The sequence below is a fragment of the Carassius gibelio genome, chromosome A14 (assembly GCF_023724105.1).
Source record: "Carassius gibelio isolate Cgi1373 ecotype wild population from Czech Republic chromosome A14, carGib1.2-hapl.c, whole genome shotgun sequence".
In the NCBI taxonomy this organism is placed as follows: Eukaryota; Metazoa; Chordata; class Actinopteri; order Cypriniformes; family Cyprinidae; genus Carassius; species Carassius gibelio.
This window is the reverse complement of record NC_068384.1, coordinates 23,321,217-23,328,616: the sequence shown is the minus strand read 5'-3', so window position 1 is coordinate 23,328,616 and position 7,400 is coordinate 23,321,217. Positions and strand designations below refer to the sequence as shown.

The 7,400-nt window shown below is 36.6% G+C and overlaps 1 long non-coding RNA gene across 1 annotated transcript; it reads left to right on the top strand.

The window, feature by feature from the left end:
• Positions 1 to 2,414: 2,414 nt before the first annotated feature.
• On the top strand, positions 2,415 to 7,169 carry LOC128026909 (uncharacterized). Its single transcript, XR_008186561.1, has 3 exons — positions 2,415 to 2,629; positions 3,924 to 4,088; positions 6,712 to 7,169. It is a non-coding gene; the product is annotated as an uncharacterized LOC128026909 (long non-coding RNA).
• The last annotated feature ends 231 nt before the right edge of the window (positions 7,170 to 7,400 follow it).

Below are 7,400 nucleotides of genomic sequence, written 5' to 3'. Positions count from 1 at the left end.
GCTCTTCTCAGCTAAGCGCTGCTCTCCAGGAGCACGGTGCTGTAAGTGGCTCTGACAGTGTGCTTGGTACAGGCAGTTATATCAACCTTTCATTCTATTTCTCATATATAAAAGCCTGGTTTAGAATCAATGACACACGCTTTAGCTTAACGACCAATTCTCACAATTAATTAACTACCACTTTTTCCTCAATAAACTCCTAATTTGCTGCTTATTAATAATTAGTAAGGTAGTTGTTAAGTTTAGGTATGGGGTAGGATTAAGGGTTATAAAATATGCTCATGCAGAATAAGGAATTAATATGTGCTTTATAAGTACTGATAAACAGTCAACAAGCTAGTAATATGCATGCTAGTAAGCAACTAGTTTATAGTGAGAATTGGTCCTTAAAATAAAGTGATAATGAATATGTTTTTTCTCCTTACCTACAATGTAACTTTAATACTATGTAAAATCAGTATTTAAACATGAGATAGTTTGACCTTAAGTAATGAATGAGTCAAGGCTGTGACTCCCTGAAAATGCTTTTTTTGTAAATTGTACCGATTAAATTTCAACTTGTTGAAAATAGTATAAATGTTTTTTTAAATCATGTAAAATAAAAATGAATACAATATATATATATATATATATATATATATATATATATATATATATATATATATATATATATATATATATATATATAAATGTATTTCTTTATCATATTTTCCATTTATTTTGTATGTTTTCAATGCATATGCATATTTATTTTTATTGACCCTTTAATATTTATATGAAAGCATATATTTAATATACATGTGCATCACAGAGAAGATTAAACTCTTAGTTTTACTTATTGTACAACTATACCATCCTCTACAGTAATTAGTCGTTTAGTACACTGAAATGATGTTAAGAACACTATAATACAGATCAAGGGCACAATGGTGAGAAATACCCATCCATTCTGGTTTCCAGCACTGAGCATGAGCCACACCGCCACACCACCCCCTGTTCTCTAAATAACATTTCTGTTTTTTTAATGCTATGGCTCTCTTTCTTATTTTCTTCTTTCTGAAGTGTATCACAAACTTACAAGAATAAAGAGTGACTAACTGGTGTGAGCTGGATTGTCCTCAGTGCTCTGGGAAACAACTGTGTTTCTGCAGATCCACGAATGAGCTCACTTTTCCCAGCTGTATCATCTGCGAACGGTCTGGTGCAGATTTGCAGGGGAAATTTCCTTGAATGCCCATAGCAGGTGTCCATCTGAACTGTTCACCTTGAGCTAACATCACTCCTCTCTTATGGATCCAGCGCTATCATGGTTGCTTCAACTGTTGATGCAAGAGTTTTTCTTTGAATCTGCATCCATGTTGTTAACATCTGATAGGAATATTCTCCAGGTCTTCTCTATGGATGAGTGACACCAGGAGTTTGTGGTTTGTGGTCTGTCAGAAGTCTAGAACTTCTTAAGCCAAAATATTTCTCAAAATGTTCCCGAGCCCACACATGTGCATGCCGCTCTGCGTTGTGTTTGTGCATACCTTGTCTACACATCTGTCAGTAGTCTGGAGTAGTGTGAAACAGACGGCTGTGCTCTGCTCTCACTGCTCACGTCAAATGACGGCACGTAAAATGTCTTAGTAGTGATGAGTGACTGACTCTATACCTGATTTTTAGACGTGAATGTATAATAATTTATTGAGAACTTTGGAACCTTTAAACATTTCTCAGTTTGTTTCATAATTCATCCATTGGTGAGAATTTGAAGAGGGATCAGGTGTTTAACTGAAGATAGCAGATGGAGGTGCAGTCATTACAGTCAGTCATTATTTTGCAATTCAATTTGGTGAAGAAATTAGGGTTACACTTTAGTTTAATAGTGCTTTTTAGACATTCTATATAACTATAAGTAACTTTGGTAACACTTAAAGTATTTTGTTTATAATCCATTATAAAGGTATTTGTAATGTACATTTATATCTATAACAATAACCAAAGTTAAAATGCATTATGTTATTTGAAGGTTTGTTTGTTGTGTTTTTATGCTTATTTTAAAGCTGTATTATGAGCAGAATGTTAGTTTAGGATAAGGTTTATGGTTAGTAGAATAAGTTGACTTGTAGTTGCAAAGTTCCTTATAATCAGTTGAATGTCTGTTGGTGGAGCATCAAAATAAAGTTGTAGTAGATATTAAGCAGATGGTCTACTAATACTTGTTACCCTTTTAGTTTTCATCAACACCTTGTTTCTGTGTTTCTTCTGCTTTGTTTTAGTTCCTGTGTGCCCTTATTTGGTTATCCTCCTGGTCTTGTTTAGCTTGATTAGTTTACTTCCATCACCTGTGTTTAGTTAATGATCCTCATCTGTCAATGTATTTAAGTTGCTCCCTTTCAGTCACTCTCGGTTCCTTTACTGTTATAGTATGTTGTGGTTTCCCTTGGTTAGCTGTCTGAGTTTGAGGTCCGTTATTAAACAGAGTTTTTTTACCTGTTGTGTCGTTTGCCTTGCTTCTCAACACAACCCCTGACAGATGACCGAACCACGTAAAATGAACTGGCCTGCGGACAAGCTATTTAACATCCAGCAGGGTGGATGGCCTTTGGAGCTATATGTGGAGGAGTTCCTGAGTGTTTTCCATCTGGTGAGCTGGAGCGATCATAATGGTTAACGCTTGCTTCTGAATGGGACTCTGATAATTTGTTTTGAATCCTTTCTCCTGATGATCGTTATAGACCCATTTCAGATTGTATTTATTACGTCCTGGATTTAACAACTTATATTTCTCTGTAGATTTAGTTAATGAAGATTGTTGTTTGATTCTTCTCTGGAAGCATGTAGGTGCTCTCGCTCACCATAAACCAGCAACCTCCACATACCTCTTCCATGGTCGCTGTGATTTTACCAAATAAGACATGTTCCTGGATCAACATCTTTTGATGATCCTGGATCAACATTATAAATATATAGACTTAACCCAATCCCTACTCCTAAATGTAACCCTACCCATATTTCCTTCCTAAAATCAGTGGGAAATGATAGCTGATTAACAATGGTGTAGAAGCACTTAATCCTGATTGTAAGTATAAAACTGATATTTCCTGAAGAGTTATATCTAAAATCCGATTGGTTGATTGGAATGTTGTTCCAGGATCAACAAGGATGTTGATCCAGGAACATGTTGTACTTGGTGAAATCATGCTCACCCCACACTAATAGTTCCATCCATTCCTATCCATCCGTGTTTCCCTGGGCCAGGAAGGAGGTTTTGAACAGCCTTGACCTGGGCACAAAAGTGGCAGACCCAACATTAACAACTGTGATAACAAGTATGCCTCCCTTCCTCTGTGTCCACCTCTTCAGAGCTCGACCAGGAGCCTACTCATGCCTCAGAGCTCAACCGGGAGCCCAGCCCTCCTAAGTCTCCTGAATCTCAGTGGTTCTGTCCAGCTTTCCTGAGTCTCCTGAATCTATGTTTCTCCTTGCCAGCTTGAATGGGAGAGGGTGGTCTAACAATATCCCATTCCCAACTTCCATCCAGAACAGCATATCTGCACTTTATTCTTATTGACCACCAGTTCAGACTGCACTTGGACTTTCTTGGACTCTGCATCATGTATTTAATTTGCAGGATCTGTGCACAGCCTGTGCACAATGATGCTCGGAGCAGGCTGTAAATATATGGCCCTCAGACAGAACAGGCGGGATGTCAATGAGTGACGGAGCAGAATAAGGATAGAGCAAACAGCAAAGTGTGAATGCACTGTCCTTGAAAGAAGTTCAACTCGGTTTTATTTAGATTTTGCTTAGCCTATAATTTTAAGACCGATTTCATTTTTTTTTCTCTGTGACACTTTACTAATGTGTTAACAGATAGGCCATTGTACAACCCACCCCTTTTTTTTCTCTCTCTCTGCAACTTTTTTTGGTTGAGTCAGGAAACCTGGACAAGACAATGAAGGCACATCCTCCATGGCCCCCTGAAAGACCACCACCACCCTGGAGCCTTCCTGTCCTGTGTTGCTGCACCTAACAATCCTCCAGGGTGTCCACCCTCCTACTCCTCTGGTTGGTGTCTAGCGTGAGGACGTGCTTTATGAAAGGTATATCACCCTTTTAGTTTTCATGGACAACTTGTTGTTTGTGTTTTACCGTCTTGTTGTTTTAGTTCCTGTGTGCCCGTATTTGGTTATGTTTGGGGTTTTGTATGGCATGATTAGTTTACCTCCATCACCTGTGTTTAGTTAATGATCCTCATCAGTCTACTGTATGTATTGAAGTTGCTCCCTTTGTCACTTTTAGTTTGGTCACCATTATACAGGTGAATCTCAAAACATCATGGAAAAGGTATTTTATTTATTTTATTTTTTATAAAAAAACAAAACAAAAAAAACAAAACAGACATTTGTTATTTTACGTTAATTGCAGACAAACTGAAATATTTCAAGAGTTATTTGTTTTAATGCTGATGGTAATGTCTTACAGCTTTGAAAATGACAAATTCACTAATTGAACATTTCATTTTGAGCGTAATTATTTTGAATATAAATACTGGGTTCCTCTTGGGCTAGATTATAACATGCAACCACAATTGGGGGAAAGACTCCTGACTTGACCATTGTCCAGAAGACGATCATCAACACCCTCCACAAGGAGCGTAAGCCACAGAAGGTCACTGCTGAAAGGGCTGGCTGTTCACGGAGTGCTGTATCAAAGTATATTCATAGAAAATTGACTGGAAGGAAAAAAGTGTGCGTTACCTCATATTGAAGTAAATTTGGCTTTTAATTTGGAAATCAAGGTCTGGAGTCTGGAGGAAGACTGGAGAGGCACAGAATCCTAAGTCCAGTGCAAAGTTTCTGAAGTCCGAGATGATTTGGGAAGCTGTGACGTCTGCTGGTGTTGGTCCATTGTGTTTTTTCAAGTCTAAAGTCAATGCAGCCTTCTACCAGGAGATTTTGGAGCACTTTATGCTTCCATCGGCTGACAAGCTTTATGGAGATGCTGATTTCATTTTGCAGAAGGACTTTAGCACCTGCCCACAGTGCCAAAACCACTTCAACGTGGTTTTCTGACCATGATATTACCATGCTTGATTGGCCAGCCAACATGCCTGACCTGAACCTCATAAGTAATATTAGCAGTAATTAGTGCAAAAGGAGCCCCAACTAAGTATTGAGTGCATAATTAAACCTGTTTTGGAGATCTTGAACATTTCTTATTATTTTTTGGATTGATCTTTTGAGAAAATATTCAAATTGTTTTGAGATTCAAATTTTCCTAAGCTGTAAGTCATAACCATCAGAATAAAAAAAAATAATAATAATAAAAACTCTTGAAATATTTCAGTTCGTGTGCAATGAATCAAGAATAAGAAAGTTTGCTTTTTTAGTAAATTACTAAAAATAAAGAACTTTTCCATGATATTCTAATTTTATGAAATGCACTTGTACTATGTTGTGTTTTCCTTTGTTTATCTGTTTAAGGTCCGTTATTGAACTGAGATGGTAGATAGTAATTGAGATAGTTTTGCACTTTACCTGTTGTGTCCTTTGCCTTGATTCGCAACACAACCTGTGACAATACTCTGATGACGGCTAGTTGACATGGAACTATCTCTTGACATGATCATCATCATCATCATCTGTTTTTATTTGGGCATCAGAATTCCACAAAATCAACATAGTAACAACTAACAATCATCAACACAACACAACAGGCGAAACCAAAAAGGATACATGCGCAGATGATCAAGTACATTAAAACAAATAAATAAAACCGTGGATCTGATGCTCAAAAGGAGTAGGCAGAAGCTTAAGCTTATTGACGCCTACCCCATTTTTTTACATTTAAACCATAGGTATCTACTATAATCGATAAGACAGTTGCCACATATTAGTGTTGTCCTATTCCAGTGACAGTACAATCAACAATATTAACTCACAATCATTCTGCTAATTCCAAAAAGAAGAATCTTCAATAAGTACAAAAAAAAACACACACAAAAAAAAAACTCGCTAGTCACCAATCTTTTAATTTGATCTTTTGTTCCTTACTTGTTATGAGTTCAATACATTTACTGGCCACAATTGTTTATAATAATTATATTATCTTGATTAACTTATATTATCTTTTTAGTTTGTCAGTCAAAAAAAATACAACATAAATAGATTGCTCTGCAGCTAATTCCATTTCTACACCTAAGGACATTCTTCTGTCCTGTACTTAGACAGTATAACTTGTTTATACTTTGATTTAAATTGATAAATGAATGGGCACTGCTTGAGTTGGGCTCTCAGGTTATTCCAGAGCCTGGCACCACACACAGACACACACATACTTTAAAGCTACTTAGTGGAGCGTCTATAGTGCTAATGAAATTAGCCACTTCACCTTAACCATTGCTATAAACTTTGATTTCTACATATTTTCAGGTATAGTGTATTATACTGGCTTTGACTAAAAGCATTATAATGCACTATGAGATGGCTCTGAATTTTTCTAGCCTAAAAGGCAGATTTTGTTCTTGCTTTCCACCTCCAGATCTGCTGAATCCATCATCACTTTGTCCAATATGATTATCTTTTTGCTGAACCACTTCATTCAGCTCATGAAGTATCTTCGTTATCAAGCTTTGAAAGATTTCTGTTGCACTCTTCCAGCTGAAACCATATCTCCTGAATGACTTTATAAATATGGTTAATTTTGTTCTCTCTTTTCACAAAGGGATTTGTTAGAAACCACTGGCCAGATCTATGGATGTGAACATCATCACTCTTTTGAAAACATCTACTCCACTGTGGGAAAAACTAACTTCTCATGTCCTAAAGCCTGCATGGTGTTATTTTTTTCAGGTCAACCTTTCTGGAGTGGCCTGATGTCACTTTTATTAAAACAAGCTGAACAGAAAAAGCAATCATGTGAGCTTTATAGCCATTAACTGTAACCTTTCCATGCCTTAAGCTCATGTCTGCTCTCTGTCTCGCTGTTCTGGTCAGAATCGCATATACGACTTTGTTTTCATTCCCAGGTTTAGTCATTAATTTACTTCCTCACTTCTCAGACCTTGAGTTTGTTGCATTTAGAAGCTGCATATGATCTGAGGCAAACTGTAGATTTTATAATGCCACTCATTTGAAGTAATTCAGATTGTGATTTTAGTGCTCACATCAAGTTAATGTTGATATTTCTAATGGGGAAAGAAAAAATAAAATAAATATATATATATGTGTATGTAAAGAGCATTCTTTGCTAACATTGCCACTCTGCTAGGGTGACTTTGAGCTCTGCTTTCCCATGACATATTGCCATAATTCGGTCATTTGCATCATGTTCCACATTAACCTTGTGTCATTAGGTTAAGACAAATTCTTTGTCATTATAAAAAACAGTTCTTAATTCAGATTGAGAATTAA